Genomic DNA, 22,934 nt, shown 5'->3' with positions numbered 1-22,934 from the left:
GAGCATCTCATCGCGTACGCTGTCCAAGTTAAGACTTTGGATCAATAGCAGTGTTTTTCAGCTCAGAGGTAAAAAGAATGGTCCATTAAACATAGTAGTTTTGCTTACACAGACAATTTACCTTTATAGCTGTTCTACTTTGGAGTTTACTACTGGCTGATGTTGCTATGCAGTTTCTACTAATGGCATAAGAGACAGAAAGATGTGAACTAATCCCATAAAAATAAAAGGAACATCCTGCCTGGTAATGTATTGATCCCTGCATTAAAGGGACACTATAGTTACTAAAACAACTTCAGCTTCAGTTTGAGTGTATAGATCATGCCCCTGTAGTCTTGAATCTTGGCCATTTATGAGTTAAATGAATGTGTGCTTTAGCATGCCTAGCCACACCTCCCTGCATGTGACCTACACATCCTTCCTAAACACTTCCTGTAAAGGGAGATCTAATGTTTAAACTTCCTTTATAACACATTCTGTTTCATTTAGAATGTCTTATCTCCTGTTAATAACTTGCTAGACCTTGCAGGAGCATGCTGTTGTTATTAAAGTTCAATTTACAGAACAGAAGATATAAACTTCTAAAGCTAACATCTGATTGTTTTTCATGCAGGCTGTGTGAGTCACAGTCAGGGGAGATGTCGCTATGGCTATATGGACAGAAACAAAAGAGATTTAACTCCTAAATAGCAACTCCCTTTAAAATTGATGTCAATGTCTGTGCAGTGCAACCATAGAAAACATCAAGTTAAATTCCCAGATTTTACTATTAACATGACGTAAAGTCATGATTTTATTAAAGACACGGAGGCGAGTTTTATGCATAACTCTTTCTTTATTCCCTCAGCAGCAAAGATAGAGGAATATAAATATTATCAAAATGAAAGTAAAAACTGTATAGGCACACAGGCAACCAATCACATAACAGAGGAAGTGACTATAAAAGGCTTGTGTCTCCCACAATCCCGCTCTTTCTTGCGAAAACCGAAGACCAGGAAACATGAACGACATTCCACTTGGCAAAAACAGGAAACAGGAACAAATCAATAACTTCAAGCTAAAAGAGAGAGAGAGAAATATGGTAATAACCAAACTCTAAACTGAAGACTTACCAAACAAAATGTCAATAGTTTCGTAGGAATTCATCCTATAATATAGAAAAAATTATTAGTATATAATCATATAAAATCAAATATCAACAGTATAATAACATAAATACGAAGTACACCATAACCAGACGAGATAGTAACATACCTGAAAATTTAACCGCAACTCATCCAAAGACCCAACACCGGGAGGGCGGGTGGGAATAATACTCTGTGTCTTTAATAAAATCATGAGTTTACGTCATGTTAATAGTAAAATCTGGGAATTTTATTAAAGACACAGAGGCTTCTATTATGCAAGTTTAAAGCTGTGCTATCACTTGAGATGCGATGTGGTTGATCGGTCTGAAATAAAAGTCATGGAAGGTCGACTCTCAAGACCAATCCGCAGCCCGCAGAATGTCCTCCAGACGACAGCCGACTGTAGAAGCTTTTGATGCCATGGCTCCACGCACTGAATGGGGTGTGAAGATAGAAGTGTCCACGCCAGCTAAAGAGAGAAGCCAGCGTATCCAATGAGCCAAAGTCGGGGTGGATACGGGCCGGTGGAGACCTAAATGAAATGAATAACGGATGCAAGTCCAATGAACGAAGAGGCCGTGTAATATCCAGATATACCTTTAGACACTATGCCGGGCATAATGCCGGACTCCCTGAGAATCCAAAAGATTTGGATGCTGATTTAGTCCTTCTGGATATGTTGAACGAGAAAAGTAATGGCGTCCCAATCAAGGGCCCTGACGTCAGACACCCTTTTACATGAAATTAAGCAGAGAAGCATCACTAACTTAGAAGGGATTTTTTTAAGTGTCAAGTCTTGGTTTGGGTACCATGACAACAAAAATTGTAGCACCATGTTGACATCCCAGAATGCAGAAAAACGAGTCCTAGGAGGTCGAACGAGGCGAATACCTTTGAGAAGGCGACACACAAAAGGATGTTTTCCTATGGGCGACCCATCCAAACCAAATGTCCAGCTGAAATTGCTGAGCGGAAAAGGTTGATAGTGCGATACGCCTTACCCGAATCGAACATGTGCATGAGGAACTCCAAGATCATATGGAGAAGGGCAGATACAGGATCAATTGACCGTTCCATGCACCAACCAGACCATAAACTCCATGAAGCGCGATAGGCTGCTCTTGTACCTGGAGCCCAGGCATTATCGAGGGGCAGGAGAGTCGCTCATGGAATGTTTGGGACATTCCAAGGTCCCCTGGAAGGAGCCACGCTATCAGAGGCAATTGGTTCTGTAATACCAGTCCGTGTAAGTTCCCATCCAGATCCAGAAGGAGTTCCTGGAAACCCGGGATCAGTCGTGGATAATCTATCGACAACTCCATCAGGCGTGGGAACCATGGCTGAGATCTCCACAGAGGGGTGATCAGTGTCAGGGAACAATCGTGACGAACCAACTTCGATATTGTGCGAGCAATCATGTTGAATGGGGGAAAAGCATACAGTAGGCCCGTCGGCCACTCCTGAAGGAAAGCGTCCGTCGCCACCGCCGCCGGGTCTGGGTGTTCAGGTGGGATGCGAACAAGTCAATCACGAACCGTCCCCATAACCTGTCTAGGCTTGGAAACGCTGAAACGTGCAAGTGCCAATCCCCCGAGTCTCTCAAATGTCTTGAATTCCAATCCGCCCCCGAATTGTCCAGACCCGGGATGTGCTCTGCTGTCACAGAGACATTGTTGTACAAACAAAATTGCCAAATGTCTTTCGCCAATAGAGCCAACATCTTGGATTTGGTTCCCCCCAAGTGGTTTATATAACGTACTGCCAATACGTTGTCCATCTTGAGGAGAACGCAGCAATTCGCCCAACCTGGGGTAAGGCTGTGAATCGCGAAGGCCCCTGCCAAGAGTTCCAGGCAGTTGATGTGTAAGGATCTCTCTATTTCGGACCATCTGCCTACTGTCTAAACGTTGCCACAACGTGCCCCCCAGCCGTATAAGCTGGCATCGGCTTCTATCACCACGTCCGGTATGGAACCGAAAATGGCTCTTCCGTTCCAAGCCTCCATGTGTGCCAACCACCAGACCAGTTCGCCTCTGGATTCCTCGTCCAGCCGTATCCTGGACTCGTAAGAATGACCTGATCGGAGGTGCGACCCCTTGAGACGTTGGAGGGCTCGGTAGTGTAACGGATCTTACTATCCTCAGTGGGGCAAGGTAGAGGAACCCTGTGTAGTGGTAGAGGTCCCAGAAAGGGTTACACCCGTATGGGGTAAATCCTCACCCGACTCAACCTCATCATAAGAGTCGTATTCCATCACGTCTGAGTTAGCCTCCGCACTCCGGTCGGTATCCGACCCTTCCTCATGGGCTCTAGCCCGTTTCCACAGTCTAGCCTTTTTAGCCTGGCCAGGGGCTCTTTTGCGCGTGGGAGGCGCGCCTTGTGTGACCGCCTCAAGCGTGTCTATGTAGCGTTACTTACCTTATCCGGGGGCCGGCCGCAGTCCTCTCTTCAAGCCGCGCGCGGTCCTGCGGCTGCACGAGCCGCGCGCGGCTCATCCGACTCTCCTAACAGGAAGACGGGCAGTGACCGCGAGATGCGGTCACGTGTCCCGCCTGCAGCTAAGAGCGCGCCGCGAGTCTCGGGCGCGCTCTTAAAGAGACAGTGGGAACCTAAATTGCAAAAAGGCTCCCATTGGCTCCTGTCATGCCAATCACCCCATACACTTACCTGTTTGGGGTGTGGAAGTGACAGGAGCCAATCACATTAGTTTGAAGGCTACTTATACTTACCCTTTTCCCTTAGTTCCTTGCCCTATCGTGGTTTCTGCTACAGTTCCCTTTAGTGCTTGTTGTGTTCAGTTGTGTTTCTCCGTATTTGACCTTGGCTTTGTATTCTGACTTCGTTTTCGCTTTATCCTTGTCTGTTCTGTTTGCCGGCTTGCTGATTCCTGTGTACCAGACCCCGGCTAGTTCTCGTTTACGCTGTCTCTTTGTGCCCTTGATCTCGGATCGTTCCTGACTCTGTACTTCTCCTATTACGTCGAGTCCGGCCACTCTAAGGTCCGGTAGACGTATCTCTCCTCTGTGCTGTCTTCTGTTTGGCTGGATCCTGCGTGTAGGGGTATATTCTCGTTACATTACGATAGGGCCATGGACCCCGCAGATTTAGCTCAACAGATGGCATCCCATGAGGCTAGATTTGTAGAGCAGGATCACCGTATGGATCAGATAGCTCAGGTTCTCCAGACGCTCTTAGCTAGAACCATTCCAGCAACCACACCTAACCCTCCTACACCCCTGCTTCCTGAAGTATCCACTTTGCCTACTACTTCGGCCCATTTAACACCTCCTCCTAGGTATGGAGGGGATTCCAAGACATGCAGAGGGTTCATTAACCAAATAGAGTTTCATTTTGAGATGTATCCACGTTCGTTTCCCACAGAGAGGTCTAAAGTTGGGTTCTTTATGCACCAACTTACCGACAAAGCACTAGAATGGGCGAATCCTATTTGGGAAGCTAATGGACCTATGGTGCATGACTTTCACAGTTTTCTTACAGCATTTCGCAGAACTTTTGACACTATGAAAAGGTCTAAAAATGCCGCAAGAGCATTAATGAGAGTTAAACAGGGTTCTAGGTCTGTGGCTGATTACGCTATTCAGTTTCATACTCTTGCCTCACAGGTAGATTGGACCAACAATGGGTTAACTACTGCCTTCATGGAAGGCTTATCAGACTCTATATTGGATGAGGTAGCAGCTAAGAAACTTCCTGTTGCTTTAGAGGACCTTATTGACTACCTCATTGATATAGATAATAGGATTCGTGACAGGCTCTATACCAAGAACAGAAATAGACGTTTTGTTACACCTATTCACCCCAGAGTTGATACACCGGAGAGTGTAAAAGTATCTGAAGAGGAACCTATGCAATTAGGGGTTGCCAAACTCTCTGATAATGAAAAATTACATAGGAGAAGGGAGGGACTCTGCCTATATTGTGTTGGGGGAGAGACCATATGGTATAGGAATGTCCTTTGCTCCCAGAAAACTCTCGCACCTAAGACCTTATAGGGGACTGGCCTTGGGTGTGATTTCTAAGTCTCCTACATTGCCTCCTAACCGACTGCTTCTCCCTGTTTCTTTACATATGGAAGAGAGTTGTATCGTTGAAAATATATATGCTCTGGTTGACTCTGGGGCAGCTGAGAATTTTATAGACTCTAGTTTTGTAAAGAAAAACAACATTCCCATCAGGGAGAAGGAGATACCCTTGGCCGTTGAGGCCATAGATGGTAGACCATTGATATCTCCAGTTGTTACACATGAGACTGCATCATTACACATGTACACAGGGGTTTTACACTATGAAACCATTCGGTTCCAGGTCATCACCTCTACCTCTTCACAGTTAGTGTTAGGGTATCCATGGTTACGTGCCTACAATCCCATTTTTGACTGGGAGACAGGGCAAATAAAATCATGGAGTGAAGCCTGCCATGAGTCATGTACTATTGAAGTCACGCCTGTGAATTCTATTAATGTTCCTACCATTCCTCCTTTGTCTACGGCTATACCCTCTCAGTATTTATCTTTAAAGACTGTCTTTGATAAAAGAGAGGCTGACAAATTACCGCCTCACAGACCCTACGATTGTGCTATTGACTTGTTGCCTGGCACTATACCTCCAAAGGGCAGGGTGTACCCTCTATCGGTTCAAGAAAACCGTGTCATGGAGGAATACATTAAAGAATCATTAGACAAGGGATTTATTAGGAGATCCTCTTCTCCGGCTGGAGCGGGGTTCTTCTTTGTATCAAAAAAAGAAGGTGATTTAAGACCTTGCATTGATTATAGAGGTATTAATAAAATCACCATCAAAAATGCTTACCCTATACCATTAATAACAGAATTGTTTGACAGGCTCAAACATGCTACGGTATTCACCAAATTAGATCTTAGAGGAGCATACAATTTGATACGTATAAAAAAGGACCACGAATGGAAGACAGCCTTTAACACTAGGTCAGGTCATTATGAGTATACCGTCATGCCATTTGGGCTTTGCAATGCCCCATCAGTATTCCAAGAATTTATTAATGATGTCTTAAGGGACTTTATTCACTCATTTGTTATTGTGTACTTGGATGACATTTTGATATATTCTACAGACTTACACACTCATCACAGACATGTTACGACAGTTTTGAAGACCCTTCTTGCTATAATGGTCTTTATTGCAAACTAGAAAAATGTCTATTCGACCAATCCGAGGTCCAGTTTTTGGGGTATTTGATTTACACTAAGGGTTTTCGGATGGATCCCCAGAAGCTCGCTGCGGTCATAGAATGGCCTCTGCTGCAAGGTCTGAAAGCCATCCAGCGTTTTCTGGGTTTCTCTAATTATTATAGACGTTTTATCAAAGGTTTTTCGTCTATCGTAGCACCTATTACTCGTATGACTAAAAAGGATGGCAATACACGTGCCTGGTCTACCGAGGCACTTCAGGCTTTTGACTTTCTTAAGACTACGTTCGCCTCTGCACCTATTTTACAGCATCCTGTCCCCTCATTGCCATATATACTTGAGGTTGATGCTTCCGATATAGGGGTAGGTGCTGTCTTATCCCAAAGAGAGTCTCCTGACAAGCCATTGCATCCTTGTGGCTTTTTTTATAAACAAATGTCCAAAGCAGAAAGGAATTATGATGTGGGTAATCGCGAATTCCTTGCTATCATTTTAGCACTCAAAGAATGGAGACATTTGTTAGAGGGCACTAAGGATCCTATCCTCATATTTACGGATCATAAGAACCTATCCTACCTTAGCGAAGCTAAAAGATTGTCTTCCAGGCAGGCTAGGTGATCACTGTTCTTGTCTCATTTTAATTATATAATCACCTATAGGCCAGGTGAACGGAACACTAAAGCGGACGCTCTGTCCAGACAGTTCGAGACTATTGACAAACAGGAGATTGATGTTACTCCTGTCATTCCCCCAGACAGGATAATAGCAACTACTATATTGTCTATTTCCTCGTCCCTCTTGCAGGCCATACAAGCAAAACAAAGCATGGCACCTAGCGAGAGGCCTAATGATAAATTGTTCGTTGACGTTCCCGAGAGACGGGATATTCTGTCACTGTATCATGATACTAAGACTGCTGGACATCCTGGTATTTCCAAAACGGTGTCAGCCGTTTCTCGGTATTTTTGGTGGGATACCTTACGTAAGGATGTCACTGACTATATAAGTGCTTGTACTACTTGTGCATGTATGAAATCCTCTCGTAGAGTTCCTTGTGGGCTGTTGCATCCGTTATCCGTTCCCGAGAGACCTTGGTCTAATCTATCAATGGATTTTATTGTTGAATTACCCCCTTCGAATGGTAACACAGTCATCCTAATGATAGTAGATCGGTTTTCCAAAATGGCTCACTTTGTGTCTCTTCGCAAGTTGCCCACTTCCAAGGAACTGGCTCTTATCTTCGCTAGAGAAGTGTTTCGATTACATGGTATTCCCTTATCTGTTGTATCCGATAGGGGTAGCCAATTTATTTCCAGGTTCTGGAAAGCCTTTTGTTCGGAGATGGGTATTTCTCTCTCATTTTCTTCCGCTTACCATCCCCAGTCTAATGGAGCTGCTGAACGTGACAACCAGTCTATGGAGCAGTACCTCCGTTGTTTTGTGTCTCACCATCAGGACAATTGGTCTGACCTGCTTCCTTGGGCTGAATTAGCTCGGAATAACGCCACTCATGATTCTTCCGGCAAAAGCCCTTTTTACGTTGTCTATGGCCAGCATCCCGTTGTTCTTCCGGCTGCATTCTCCTCACAGGGCATGGCAGTTTTGGATGAACATTTGGCTGGTTTGCGTAATACTTGGGAGCAGGTTCAGCGTTCTTTGGTGGACTCAGCTGCCCGCCAGAAGGCTCAGGCTGACAAGCATCGCAGAGCGGCTCCTTCCTATGTTGTGGGGGACAGGGTTTTGCTTTCCACACGGAATATTCGCCTCCGGGTGCCTTCTATGAAAGTGGCTCCCCGCTTCATTGGTCCTTATCGCATTATACATAAGGTTAATCCCGTTTCTTATGCCTTGGGTCTGCCTAAGAATCTGCGTATACCTAATGTCTTTCACACCTCGTTATTGAAGCCTTACGTACGCAACCGCTATACCCGGCATACTCCCCCTCCCCCTCCTGTCTCTGTGGAGGGTCATGAGGAGTTCGAAGTGTCTGCTGTTCTTGACTCTCGTTTCCTTAGGGGTCGGCTTCAGTACTTGGTACATTGGAAGGGTTATGGGCCTGAGGAGCGCAGTTGGATTTCTGCGGATGCTGTTCATGCTCCCCGCCTTGTACGTTCTTTCCATTCGCGTTTTCCTGCCAGGCCTGGTCCTGCCCGCCCGGAGGGCGTGTCCTCAGGGGGGGGGTACTGTAGCATTACTTACCTTATCCGGGGGCCGGCCGCGGTCCTCTCTTCAAGCCGTGCGCGGTCCTGCGGCTGCACGAGCCGCGCGCGGCTCATCCGACTCTCCTAACAGGAAGACGGGCAGTGACCGCGAGATGCGGTAACGTGTCCCGCCTGCAGCTAAGAGCGCGCCGCGAGTCTCGGGTGCGCTCTTAAAGAGACAGTGGGAGCCTAAATTGCAAAAAGGCTCCCATTGGCTCCTGTCATGCCAATCACCCCATACACTTACCTGTTGGGGGTGTGGAAGTGACAGGAGCGAATCACATTAGTTTGAAGGCTACTTATACTTACCCTTTTCCCTTAGTTCCTTGCCCTATCGTGGTTTCTGCTACAGTTCCCTTTAGTGCTTGTTGTGTTCAGTTGTGTTTCTCCGTATTTGACCTTGGCTTTGTATTCTGACTTCGTTTTCGCTTTATCCTTGTCTGTTCTGTTTGCCGGCTTGCTGATTCCTGTGTACCAGACCCCAGCTAGTTCTCGTTTACGCTGTCTCTTTGTGCCCTTGACCTCGGATCGTTCCTGACTCTGTACTTCTCCTATTACGTCGAGTCCGGCCACTCTAAGGTCCAGTAGATGTATCTCTCTGTGCTGTCTTCTGTTTGGCTGGATCCTGCGTGTAGGGGTATATTCTCGTTACAGTCTACCTGCATCGAGGAGTGGGAGTCGACGTGTTTAGCCTTAGCCTTCACCTTACATTCTCCAGGGGCAGGCGGGGGGGGTCCCATCACCTAGGAGGGTGGGGGCCGCCATAGAGGGTAAAAGCATAGCTTGCAAGAACTGGGAAAACGATGAGGACACCGCTCCCATGGCAGAGGCAAAGGCCTTCTGCAAGGACGATGCCATAGTGGCGTCCAGTAGGGCCTCTTGGGAGGCTCCATTACCCTCAGTATTATCTTGGGTAAAGGCCTCTGCAAGGCCCTCTGGACCCTCATCTCTGTCTTGCATATTAGCAGAAAATTACACCCACAATATCAATATAAAATTCTTGAACTAAATTGATTAGGAAAAACAACAGGGTTGAGTAACCCACAGGAAAAAGCAAATGATAACCTGTCTGTTGGTGTGCCCAGGGGACCCAGTGGCCTGCAAGGGCGGGCAGCAGGCTGACCGCGTGTAGCAGGGAGCAGTGAGACCGGCCGCGAGCAAGATCCGCCTCCAAAATGGCCGCCGCACGTGGAAGCCGGGCAGATACCGATCGCGGCCAGCACACAGGTGGGGGAAGGGGCATGTGCACCTCACCCACGCGGACAGACCGCAAGAGCAAGGAGAGAGCCGCGGTCGACTTTAGAGAGCCGCGGCAATCCGGCGCCCAAGGTACGCGCACGCTACCCAGAACAAGGCAGCCTAAGAACAGGGGAGCATGGGGAGGAAGCTCCCCGGCGGGGAAAACAGAAATAAAAAAGGGGGATCCCCACTAGGCACACCACCAGAAAGCAATGACAGTGCAGATACACTACAAAACACAGCAAGTAATCAAATAACATGCAGAAAATAATAATAATATTGCAAAAATCCAGAACATAAATCCATAAGAGGAGCAAGATACTTAGCTGGTCTGAGGGAGCAGCAAAGAAAGAGAGGGGGATTGTGGGAGACACAGGCCTTTTATAGTCACTTCCTCTGTTATGTGATTGGTTGCCTGTGTGCCTATACAGTTTTTTCTTTCATTTTGATAGTATTTATATTCCTCTATCTTTGCTGCTGAGGGAATAAAGAAAGAGTTATGCATAATAGGAGCCTCCGTGTCTTTAATAAAATCAGTATCCAGTCCTAAGTTGGAAAAACTAAATAGCACTGTGTATAAAGTACTACAATGTAACAGTTTATGGTAAACCACTCTATGAGTTTAATCACATCCTTCCTATGTGGTCACCGACTGTGAGTTTGTAAAGTCTTTAATTCCAAAGACTATTTAAAGGTAACAGACAGGGGAGGGTGTGGAATAACAAGACAAAAGTAAATATAAAAAGGTACATAAATTAATTAGGATGACTGTCTCTGTCATAATCATCAAAAATATTCACTACATATGGGATATATGTATGTAGCAACGCTAACAGACAGTGCTCTCCTACCTGCAAAGGATATCAATTGAAAAGCCAACAAATGAGAAACAAAAAGTACAGTATATGCAATCAGCCCGAATAGATAGGCAGTAAAAAGGACAGAATAAGAAAATACCTCGTGTGAGGTAAAAATCAACGACAGCCAACTTTACCAGCCTTTCTCCCGGTAAAGGACAAGTGTAAGTACGTGGCAGATAGCCAGATGGGTAATTAATAAACTAATGGGTCAATTTGACTAGTCTTGCGCACATCTCTCTAGTAAGGCTTTGAGTAGATGTTTTTTTTTATAACCTGCTTTTAAAGATAAAAATCGAGAAAAAGAAGATGTGCCTTGAAAATAGTTCTCTCTTTGAAGTTTGCCGTGGTCCAAGGTTGGGAACTACTGCTCTGCATGACTACAGTCATGTTTTGTTTTGGCTCAATGTCAGCGGATGTCCCTTAGAAAGTAGACTTTATCAAATGCCTAGCTGAAAAGACACAAAAAATACAGAGGCAATCACTATGTCGCATTTTCTCCCGATTCCTTACATATAACAGAGATCTGACATTATGCGGAAAACAAGAACCCAGATTGACTTTATTTACTAAAGTTAGACTTCAGAGTAAATTCAGAGTGAATTTCAAATTTAAGGCCAAAATAGCTGAATTAAAAGCACAGCTGACTTAGAGAATGTTTCTAGTTTGATTATTTTGACCTTAAATTTGAAATTCACTTTGAATTCTTGTTATAGTCAGCATAGAAAATGATTGCGACATGAATTCAAAATGGTAGCACTTGTGAACCAGTCTGAACAGCAGAGAAGGTAAGCGTGTTTGTGCTTGTATCCCATGTACATGTTATCCCTGTTAACACTTCATTGGTATTTTAATATAGTTAATAAAAATGTAGCTGTCAAAAATGTGACTTACACTTTAAATACTAAAAAAGTATTTCATTAAAATACAAGGTGACTCACGGGTCAATATTTGAAGGATCCAGCTTTGGCTCATGACATTTCCCAGTTGATTGTGATTAATCCAAAGTGACATTATAATATACTCTGCCTTACTTATTTTAAAACCACTGATAGTGATCTTGCATGAATTCTGCAATAAATCATCATAAGATAGTGCAGAATATGACCAGGCACTGTTGCTCGGTCATGGAAGATGAGATATTTTACCAATACAAATTGATATAATGTGCAAAGTTCATCATCCCGCTTCGGGGAAGATAAACTGTCTAAATAGCTGACATTATAACTATTCATTAAAAAAATAATATACGCAATTTAATGTTACAGTAGATTAATTTTAAACTGGACACATAAATAGCCCTTTGTCCTAACTGACTAAAACAGTCCTTTGTTTTGACCGATTAAAGCAATAGCAAAGAATTTGTGTGGGTTCCATGTCTGAACCATGCCATTTCTCCCCAAATGCCGTTTTTTGGGGATGTTAAGTCTTAAATGGACACTCCACTGCCCAATCACAAACAAATAAATAAAAATTACTGTTTAGTATATATACCCCAATTATCATGCATTTATTTTATTATGCATTTTTTTCATTGGGGGTATATTATTATTATTATGATATTTATATAGCGCCGTCAAATTCCGCAGCGCTTTACAATGGGTGGACGAACAGACATGTAGTTCAGAGGCGGCTCTCTAATTAGGCGGTTTAGGCGGCCGCCTAAGGCCTCGCGCTGGCGGGGGCCTCGCGGCCGCCTAAACCGCCTGTTGGCAGAGTGTGTCAGGTCCTCAGTCAGTGACCGAGGACCTGACACCAGGAGGGGGCCCGGCGGCTTGCCCGGTATGCCGCCGGGTGCGAGGCCCCTCCTGGCTGCCCGGCCAGCCACCGCAGACACTGGTCTGCAGCTCCGCAGTGTGCAGAGCTGCAGACCATGTGACTCGCGAGAATTGGCCAATCAGAGCGTTGCCGCGGGTTACCACGGCAACGCTCTGAAATCTCGCGAGATTACACAGTCTGCAGCTCTGAGGAGCTGCAGACCGTGAGCAGTGGCCACCGGACCACCAGGGAAAGGTAGGCTCTCCCTCCCCATCACCCCCCACCCCCCTCAGGCTCACCCCCACCACCCTCAGCCTCACCCCCACTACCACCATCACCCCCCACCACCATCACCCCCACCACCCTCAGCCTCACCCCCACCACCCCTCCCCACCCTCACCATCACCCCCACCACCCTCAGGCTCACCCCCCACCACCACCATCACCCCCACCACCCTCAGCTTCACCCCCCACCACCATCACCCCCACCACCCTCAGCCTCACCCCCACCACCCCTCCCCACCCTCACCATCACCCCCACCACCCTCAGCCTCACCCCCCACCACCACCATCACCCCCACCACCCTCAGCTTCACCCCCCACCACCATCACCCCCACCACCCTCAGCCTCACCCCCCACCACCACCATCACCCCACCACCCTCAGCCTCACCCCCACCACCATCACCCTCAGCCTCACCACCCATCACCACCCTCAGCCTCACTCCCACCACCATCACCCTCAGCCTCACCACCCACCACCACCATCACCACCCTCAGCCTCACTCCCCACCACCATCACCCCCACCACCCTCAGCCTCACCCCCCACCACCATCACCCCCACCACCCTCAGCCTCACTCCCACCACCACCATCACCCCCCACCACCCTCAGCTTCACCCCCCACCACCATCACCCCCCACCATCCTCAGCCTCACCACCCCCCACCACCATCACCCCCCACCATCCTCAGCCTCACCACCCACCACCACCATCACCCCCCACCACCCTCAGCATCACCACCCTCAGCATCGCCCCTCACCACCCTCAGCATCGCCCCTCACCACCCTCAGCATCGCCCCTCACCACCCTCAGCATTACTCCCCACCACCCTCATCATCACCACCCTCAGCATAACCCTCCGTCACCACCCTCAGCCTCCCCCACTCACATTACCCCCCACTCTCACATTACCCCCCCACTCTCACATTACCCCCCCACTCTCACATTAGCCCCCCCACTCTCACATTAGCCCCCCACTCTCACATTAGCCCCCCACTCTCACATTAGCCCCCCCACTCTCACATTAGCCCCCCCACTCTCACATTAGCCCCCCACTCTCACATTAGCCCCCCCACTCTCACATTAGCCCCCCCACTCTCACATTAGCCCCCCACTCTCACATTAGCCCCCACTCTCACATTACCCCCCACTCTCGCATTACCCCCTCTCACTCTCGCATTACCCCCTCTCACTCTCGCATCACCCCCTCTCACTCTCGCATTACCCCCTCTCACTCTCGCATTACCCCCTCTCACTCTCGCATTACCCCCTCTCACTCTCACATTACCCCCTCTCACTCTCACATTACTCCCTCTCACATTACCATCACCCCCCGCTCCCTCTCACATTACCATCACCCCCCTGCTCCCTTTCACCATCACCCCCCGCACCCTCTCACCATCACACCCCCCGCTCCCTCTCACCATCACACTCCCCGCTCCCTCTCACCATCACACCCCCCGCTCCCTCTCACCATCACACCCCCCGCTCCCTCTCACCATCACACCCCCCGCTCCCTCTCACCATCACACCCCCCGCTCCCTCTCACATCAGCTACCCGATACACATAGGGTCTCAGACAAAAACGCAAACATGCTCACAGAGACATACATTCGCACACACAAGGATACTCTCTGTCAGACACACTCTCAGGCACATACACAGGTAGACAGTGCATCAATGTGTATATGTGACACTTTTTTGTTAGTGGGGCCTCATGTTTGTGTTTCGCCTAAGGCCTCATAAAGTCTAGAGCCGCCTCTGATGTAGTTGTAACCAGACAAGTTGGACACACAGGAACAGAGGGGTTGAGGGCCCTGCTCAATGAGCTTACATGCTAGAGGGAGTGGGGTAAAGTGACACAAAAAGGTAAGGATAGTATTAGAAAAGTAATGACAGTTGCAGGAGAGGAACCAGTTGGGAGCTATTAACAGCTTAATTGATACGCTTTTATGAAGTAGTGGGTTTTTAATGATTTTTTTGAAGGAGTGGAGACTGGGTGAGCATCTAACGGAGGAGGGAAGAGAGTTCCACAGGAACGGTGCAGACCTTGAGAAACCTTGAAGGCGAGCATTAGAGGTGGGAGTATGGACAGAATATAGACGTAAGTCTTCAGCAGATCGTAAGGGCCTAGACAGGACATACTTGTGTATAAGGGAGGATAGATAGGTGGGAGCAGCATTATGTAGAGATTTGAAAGCAAGAACCAGAATTTTTTTTATGAATCTTTCATAAAAATGAAAGGCAGTTCAGGTGAATAAATTTGTTCTTCACAAACATATTTCTATAGCAGTTTTCTGAGAACAAGGCTCTAAAGTCAAGTTGTCCTTTTTTAAGTACTAAACAAGATTTCAAAAAACATAAAATTCAAGTGTTTTTATAAATAGCATGCCGTGAACTTTCCCGATGTAGATTTTTATGCTTGTATTATTCATACAGTTAGACTACACAGTCATTATATGGCACTGATGTCTAGATATGTATTTATTTAATTGTAAGTGCTCATTTGTTTATGTTCTGCATTTGTACTTTGCAGACAGTCATTATGCCTTATTCAGTGACTTTGCTAAAAGCACAGACAAAGATTTTCAAAAGCTACAATTTGGACGCTGGAAGTGGGATCTACTTTGAAAGGGTAAACTTTGTCAATGTAAACATAAGAAATTTGTTTTATGTTTAACATATCTTTGCATTTGCAGCAAGTTTTACATTTGTTTATGAATTAACTATGGGTTGTGTTTTCTTTTAAAGTTTTACATTAATTTTAATTATTTAATTTGCGTTGTATGCATGATATTGGCAGAGCATACCATTCAAGTAACTGAAACCTTGCGGTTTGGACTGCCGCACTACTAAAGGAAAGGCCAACCTTGTATCCAAAGAAATGAAATGTCTCTGTAGATGCCAAAGCATGCTGAAGATGTATATAGTGAGATGTACTGACATGTATTATTGTTATACAATTTACGCAGTAATAGGTGGACTAGCAGATGAGTATTTGCAACAAAATGAGTTGGACGCACAGGGAAATAGTGTGTTGAGGGCCTTACTCAAACTAGCTTACATGCTAGAGGGAGTGGGGTAAATTGACATAGGACGTAAGGGTAGGATGTATTTTATGTAAGGGAATAGTAGGTTACTAGAATAGTTTACTGACGATGTCAAGGCCCAAAGGAGGCAGAAACGATCGTCCAGGGTTGTTATATCTCGTGTGCAGATAAAACTTTCGGGCAGTTCGGTTCTGGACTGCCCTTATGGGTGGGATTAGTCTGATATGCCTTGGATGTGGTTCTCTCTTTAGTGGCACAAGTGAGCAAAAACTATTTTGAGACCTGAGCAGTGGTTTACCGAAGGGCAAGCTACTTAGTTCCTCTAAGCTTGTGTCCATTCTCAGAGTTCTAATATCCTCTACTAGAATAGTTTACAAGAGAGATGAGGCAGAATGCACTGGGATAGTGTCTTCAGATGAACTAGGAAGGGATGTAGGGAGGTACTGTCAAGGAATGTGGGTAGGCATACTGTGGAGTGGTGTGATGAGGTTACTGTGGACAGATGTGTGCAGATATTCTGTGAGGATTATAAGGACTTGTATCAGTCCAATACTATTTGGTAGGCATAATGGCACGTGTATGGAAGAAATAGGTGGGAATGTTCTTGGGGGAGATGAAGTGAATGATATTGATAAATTGAGGGAAGGGGTAATATTGATGGACTATGGATGTGAGATATGATTAACTCTAGGTAGATAAATTGAGAAAAAGACATTTGAGAGATATAGCAATGGCTTCATGAAGTGGGAGAACTATATGGAGATGCAAGCGTAGGATAAATTTGACATTTCAATTATAGCAGGGGATTTTATTTGGGTAGTGCAAATTGATGTAATTTCTCTAGAGAGACAAAGGATGGAGTATAAAAGGAACATTTCTTTAATATTAAAAAGGTAGTGGAAGGGAATTGCTTAGGTGTTTCCTCAGGTAGTGGGACTTTGGCAGGCAGTGGAGAGCAGCACTGCACCCATAAACCTAGGCAACACAGTGTCTTGCCCTGGCCCGGCCTTGAGTGCTTACTTTCAAATAACCCAAGTGTTAAAAATGTAGCTATCACTTGATCTTATAAACACAATGTTACCAATCCTTCCTTGTCCTCACGTACAACTCGAAGACTAAAGTTGAAGGATTTATGAGCAGACTTTGGATAATCACTGGTAAGTCACTTACACTAAATAACCTGTAATCACGTAGAGATTATTACATCATTATCTGCTAGGGTTACATGAGGACAGATGGGTTTGCCAAACAGTCTGTAAAAGTGTCACACTAAGTGACGTATTAGAACCTCTTGTCAGTTTCCCCTAATGTGACTACAACTAAATTGGTTAAAGGGTTACTCCAAGCACCATGACCACTTCAGTGATTTGAAGTGATCATGGTGGCAGGAGTTAGTATGTGCTGTGTTTCAGCTTGAAACACTGCACATAATGAGATATTTGTAATTTTGTGAAGGGGTAGTTGCACCCTCAGTACAGATGACATGTTTTTTCTTATACAATATTTATTTATCTGTGACATTTTTTTTTTTTTGTATTTGCATGCATAGATTTCAGACTCTGAAAAGGGATGACATACAGTTGTGCTCAAAAGTTTGCATACCCTTGGAGAATTGGTAATATATGTACAATTTTTAAAGAAAACATGAGTGAGCAGGCAAAACACATTTCTTTTATTTCTTATGTGATTCATATTCAATTGTAGGTTATAACAGAATGGCACAATCATAAAACAAAATATGGCCACAAAGAAAAAAATGAAATGACCCCTGTTCAAAAGTCTGCATACCCTTAGTTTTTAATATTGTGTATTGCCCATTTTAGCATCAATGACAGCGTGCAGTGTTTTGTAACAGTTGTCTATGAGACCCCTAATTCTTGCAGGTGGTATAGCTTCCCATCTGTCTTGGCAAAATGCCTCCAGGTCATCCAAAGTCTTTGGTCATCTTGCATGAACTGCATGTTTGAGATCTCCCCAGAGTTGCTCGATGATATTAAGGTCAGGAGACTGTGATGGCCACTCCAGAACCTTCACCTTTTTCTGGAGTAACCACTGGAGGGTAAACTTAACCTTTAGTTAAGGTCATCGTCATGCTGGAAAGTCCAAGAGCTTCCCATGCGCAGCCTTCGTGCAGAAGAATGCAAATTGTCTGCGAGTATTACCCTTGCCTTTAGAGCTCACACACCCACAAAATAGCAGTGAGCCACCACCATGTTTCACAGTGGGAATGGTATTCTTTCCACAATAGGCCTTGTTGACCCCTCTCAAAACATAGCGATATGATTGTGACCATGAAGCTCTATTTTGGTCTCGTCACTCCAAATTACAATCTGCCAGAAGCTGTGAGGTGTATCAAGGTATTGTTGGGCATATTGTAACTGGACTTTGTTGTGGCATTGGTGCAGCAAAGACTTATTTCTGGGAACTCGACCATGCAACTCATTTTTGTTGAAGTATCGTCGTATTGTGCTCCTTGAAATAAGCACACCATCTTTTTCCAGAGCAGCCTGTATTTCTCCAGAGGTTATCTGTGGGGTTTTTCTTTGTATCCCGAACAATTCTTCTGACAATTCTGACTTAAATTTTTCAATTTTCCACTTCTGAATAAGTGGATGCACAGTTCTGACTGGCATTTCAAGGCTTTAGATATCTTATTATATCCTTTTCCATCTTTATAAAATTCCATTACCTTGTTACGCAGGTCTTTTGACAGTTCTTTTTTGCTCCTCATGACTCAGTATCTAGCCTACTCAGTGCATCCACGTGATAGCTAACAAACTCATTGACTATTTATGTATAGGAAGAATGAATGAATTAAAATTGAAAATGTACTAGATTTAAAAACGTGTTTTAAATAATTTTGATCATAAAACTGTAGTGAAAACGGCTTGTATATCTTACATTTTAAAGGAGCAGTCTAGACACCATAACCACTATATGACATGCTCATGTATTGTTATGGCGCCATGAGGCTGCAGACACCATCCCTTGTTCTTGGATAAAAAATTTTTGTGTGGTTGGTCCAAAACGGGGGTCTCCAAGGCACCTGCGATCCAGCCCTCTCTTACCAAAATTGCTAATGTGGAAGTTTCACTACGCCATTAGCATAGCAATATAAATTTTGACGTGCTCAGCCACTGAATATCATCCAAATAAGTATGAAATCGAAATGTACACCCATGACATTTCCCTGTAGAGGCCTGAGCTTTCTTTATCAAGACTAAGACATCATGGGGCCATAAAATAAGTGCATTGCATTATTCACTCCAATGCTTGCTCCAATAGCATTTCCTGGGGTGAGAGAACAAGGAACCGTCATTTTCGAGAAGTGACAGTTCTGCATTAAAACTAACAGGAAAGATTACTTTGCAAAATTGGCTCACAATATTTTGCCGTATAACCAAGCTAAGGCTGGTACAATGATGAAGCATTAGTCTTCACAATAGTCTGGCACTTAGAATAACCTGGGAACAAGGACAGCTGATCATTTCTGTGTTCCACTCTCCATTGACACGAGAGGAAGAAACTCTCTTTCTTCCCCGAACGCTCTGTTCATTACACAAAGAACACTTTTGTAACCCAGCCAAGACAGAATTAGAACAGCCCTAGCTTTATACTGTGAGCTGTCAGATCCAAGCTATTTTCTAAATTCTAACAGGAACAGAGCAAGTCAGGAAATTAGCTTTCCTATTTGGAAACGTGTCACTACTGTTTACAAGAACATGATGAACTAATGACAGCTACATTCGGTTTTCAATATTATTGTTTTCTCAAAATAGTCTTTGATTTCAGCCCTTTAAAATTAATCTGTTACAATGGAGTTTTACAAGAAAATATACATAAAAACTCTCTATGTATTGCACCGAGTGTCAATGAAATTCAATCTGAATAAAAAGATATACATAAGATAGAGTATCACTTTGGACATTGCACCACTATGGTAAAATACCCTGTAAGGAAACAGTGCAACATGCACAAATACAATTTTAAATCTTAAAAGGCTACTTAAAGGGACACAATAGTCACCAGAATAACTACAGCTTAATGCAGTTGTTGTGGTTTCTATAGCATGTCCCTGAAGGCTTTTTGTTGTAAACACTGCCTTTGCAGTGAAAAGGCAGAGTTAGCATTACAGCCTGGTAACACTTCTAGTGGAAATTTCTCAGATGGCCACCAATGGAAATTTCTCAGGTGCAGCACCAATGTTCAGCATCTCCGTGCTCTGCTCTACGAGGAGATGCTGATTAGCCAGAGCGGTGTTTGGCTCCTGGAGATGCCTAGAGATTTTCTTCCATGTACAAAAGTGCAACGGTGACATGGCTTGAGTATTTCTAATTGGGAGTTGATTTCCCCCTCAATTTTGTTTTACTAGACTAAACTATCTAATGATAATTTTTTTTTATTATTTCTTAATTTTTTTGTGCAAATATATAACATCGTTGCAAGCTTCGCCACAACAGCAATTACTCGCAGGTATCATAGACATTCAAATCAATCGTGGCATTTAGTAACATTGCACTTTTTATAATGCCTTTAACTTTATACGAAACAATAGTGGTAACATCTGCTTGTCCTCTATGGGTATGTGTAGAATGTAGTGCTACAGTCTATATGTCTGCCCTAGAGGGTTTTACCCCGTGCCGATATTCCGTGTGGGTATATTAGCGTGGTTCTTCGTGTGTCAGCTAAGGGGGGTGGGGGGGTTGGTACGACATGACATAGGCTTGTGGCTAGGTGGCACGCCTTTGCGGTGTGCATCTGCCTCCTGTTATGGGTATTTGTAGTGTAACCATGGCGTTAGGTGTTTGTATACCCTATATTGTATAGGCTAATCGGTCGTGTCTCGTTGGGGTGGTGGACTCGTAGAAGGTGAGTAGCAGGTTATGTCAAACTGAAACAGAAGGGGGTTGTGTACATACATCAGAAAAAAACACAAGATAAAGAATGAAATAGAGGAGAAAAAAAAATATATAAAAATTTGCAATTGTTTCTAAGCGCACCAGGAGATCCTTGGTACACTTGACTTGAGTTAGTCTCTAACTTTGTAAAAGTCTCCATATACATATACGGTGGAATGAAAAGGAGAGGAGATTTCCATAGGCTAATTCGTCTCTGCTTCCTCAAGTGGGCAAACCACCATGAGAGGCTCTGGAGAAGGTTTGTTATAAAAGCTCACGTCTTATGCAAGTATGTTTATTTACTATATTTGTATGCTATAGGGTTAGGTTTGAATACAAGTCTCCTTGTCTATATCAGGGAAATGGGGTCAAAGAAATTAAGAGAATTAGTAGGTTGAATCTAAGCTGTTAGTGCATAGCTGAATTCAGAAATGTATTTAAGAGATTTTGCTAACAATATGAATAGCCTCCTACAACTATTCTAATACTGGTAATATACAGGAAAGGGACTGGGACCTTAAAGAGATTTGAGGCAGTGAAGTGGGGGATAGTGAAAAAGGAGAAGTAGAAAAGAAAAGATAGGACGGAAACAATAAAAGAAAAGAAGAAAGGGGGTGGGGGAAGAGGTAAGGGAAAGGATAACAAGAAAGGAAAGAGTGTATGAACGCCTGACCACAGGAGTGGGAGAGAAGGGGAAAAAAAGAAAAGGAAAAAAGAGAAGAGAGTGTGTTAAAAGTACCCAAAAGTATTATAAGAAACCCCTAGAAAATAAAAGGAAAAAAAAGGAAGAAAAAAATAAAAAGGAAGTAAAAGGGGGAAAGAGGGGAGAAGGAAGGGACAGAAAAGTAGAAGACAACATGGCCACCAAGAAGACGCAAAATGGCAAACACCTGAAGGAAGAAAAAAGAATGGAAGGTCAGCTAGAAAAACGTTTGTCTTTCTTCTCACCCCAACCGCCTGGGAATAAATTAAATTTAGATCTGTCACACCAGATAACTAATACGATAGAAGGAGAAACGAGCAGCACACAAACAGAGGTATATGATAACTCAAGACAGGAAGAAAACCTATATGAACGATTACACATCTAGACACACAATTTGAAAAAATTAAGGTGTAAATGCAAGCAAATACACAGGACTTCAAGAGAGACCTTTCCTTATTAACCCCAAGGATCCAAAGTATTAAAGAAAAACTAGAGATGATCGAACATGTGAGAACATCCCACCAGGAAGAGCATGTCATTCTGGAAAGAAAAATAGCAGCCCTGGAAAATAAAATTATGGTTTTGGAGGATAGATCAAGGGGAACAACCTAAGAATTAGAGGTGTGTCCAAACAAATAAAGACAACAGAATTGGAAACATATATAGAAGAATTTTCTAAATATATGAAAATGGAATGGGATATCAAAAGCCCTATGATGGAATGGTGTCACCAAGTTAACAAACCAAAAGGCGTACCAGACCACCTACCAAGAGATATATTGGCTTGTTGCTCCTCTTTTAAACTCATGTTACAGATCCTAAGATCACTGAAAATGATCAATCTTTCAGGAAAGTATGAAACACTAAAGGTCTACCAGGATCTGTCATGGAATACTAGACAGAAGAGGAAGTCATTTGCAGTACAATAGAACTCAGATCCAAGAATATAAAATACTAGTGGGGGTTTCCCACAAGGATCTTTATACTGCAAGAAGGCAAGACCTTAAGCTTCAATACAGCAGAAGATCTTTTAAAGATGGTTGACTATAAGTAAATAGATATAAAGAATCAATAGATCAATAACTACTTTGCTAGGAAATAGGAGGGGAGAGTGGACAAAAAAGGGGAGAAATAGGAGAAATAAAGTAAAAAGAGAAGACGGGAAAGGGAAAGGGGAGAGGAGAGGAGAGGGGAAGGGAGGAAAAGGGGAAGGGAAGGTTTCTGCGCATTTATTTAATTTTTTTTAATTTTTTGGTAGTTGTGATGAATGATGATTTATATATGTACACAATATAAAGAGGAAGTATATACACTAGCAGAATAAAAATGAATATATTTAGAACTGGCAGACAGCAGGTGATGTGAAGAAATTAGAGGGGGGGCTTTGGGGGGGGGAGGAAAAGAGTCACAATTTAACTAATACAGAACAAATGTTTGAGGTTTAATTAATACTTATTTAATTATGAAACTCAACAAACTTACAAGGGATTAAGAGAGTCATAAAGATTGATGTAACTAAGTGAAAAAGTGAAAATGATGAGGGAGAAAAGAAAAGAGCACTGTAAAGTTAAAAATTAATAAGTTATATGGAATACTTTACTTACCAGGTGAAAATTAGATAAATGGCACAA

This window comes from Pelobates fuscus, chromosome 6 (genome assembly GCF_036172605.1).
Source record: "Pelobates fuscus isolate aPelFus1 chromosome 6, aPelFus1.pri, whole genome shotgun sequence".
Lineage (NCBI taxonomy): Eukaryota > Metazoa > Chordata > Amphibia > Anura > Pelobatidae > Pelobates > Pelobates fuscus.
Note: the sequence above shows the minus strand (reverse complement) of the source record.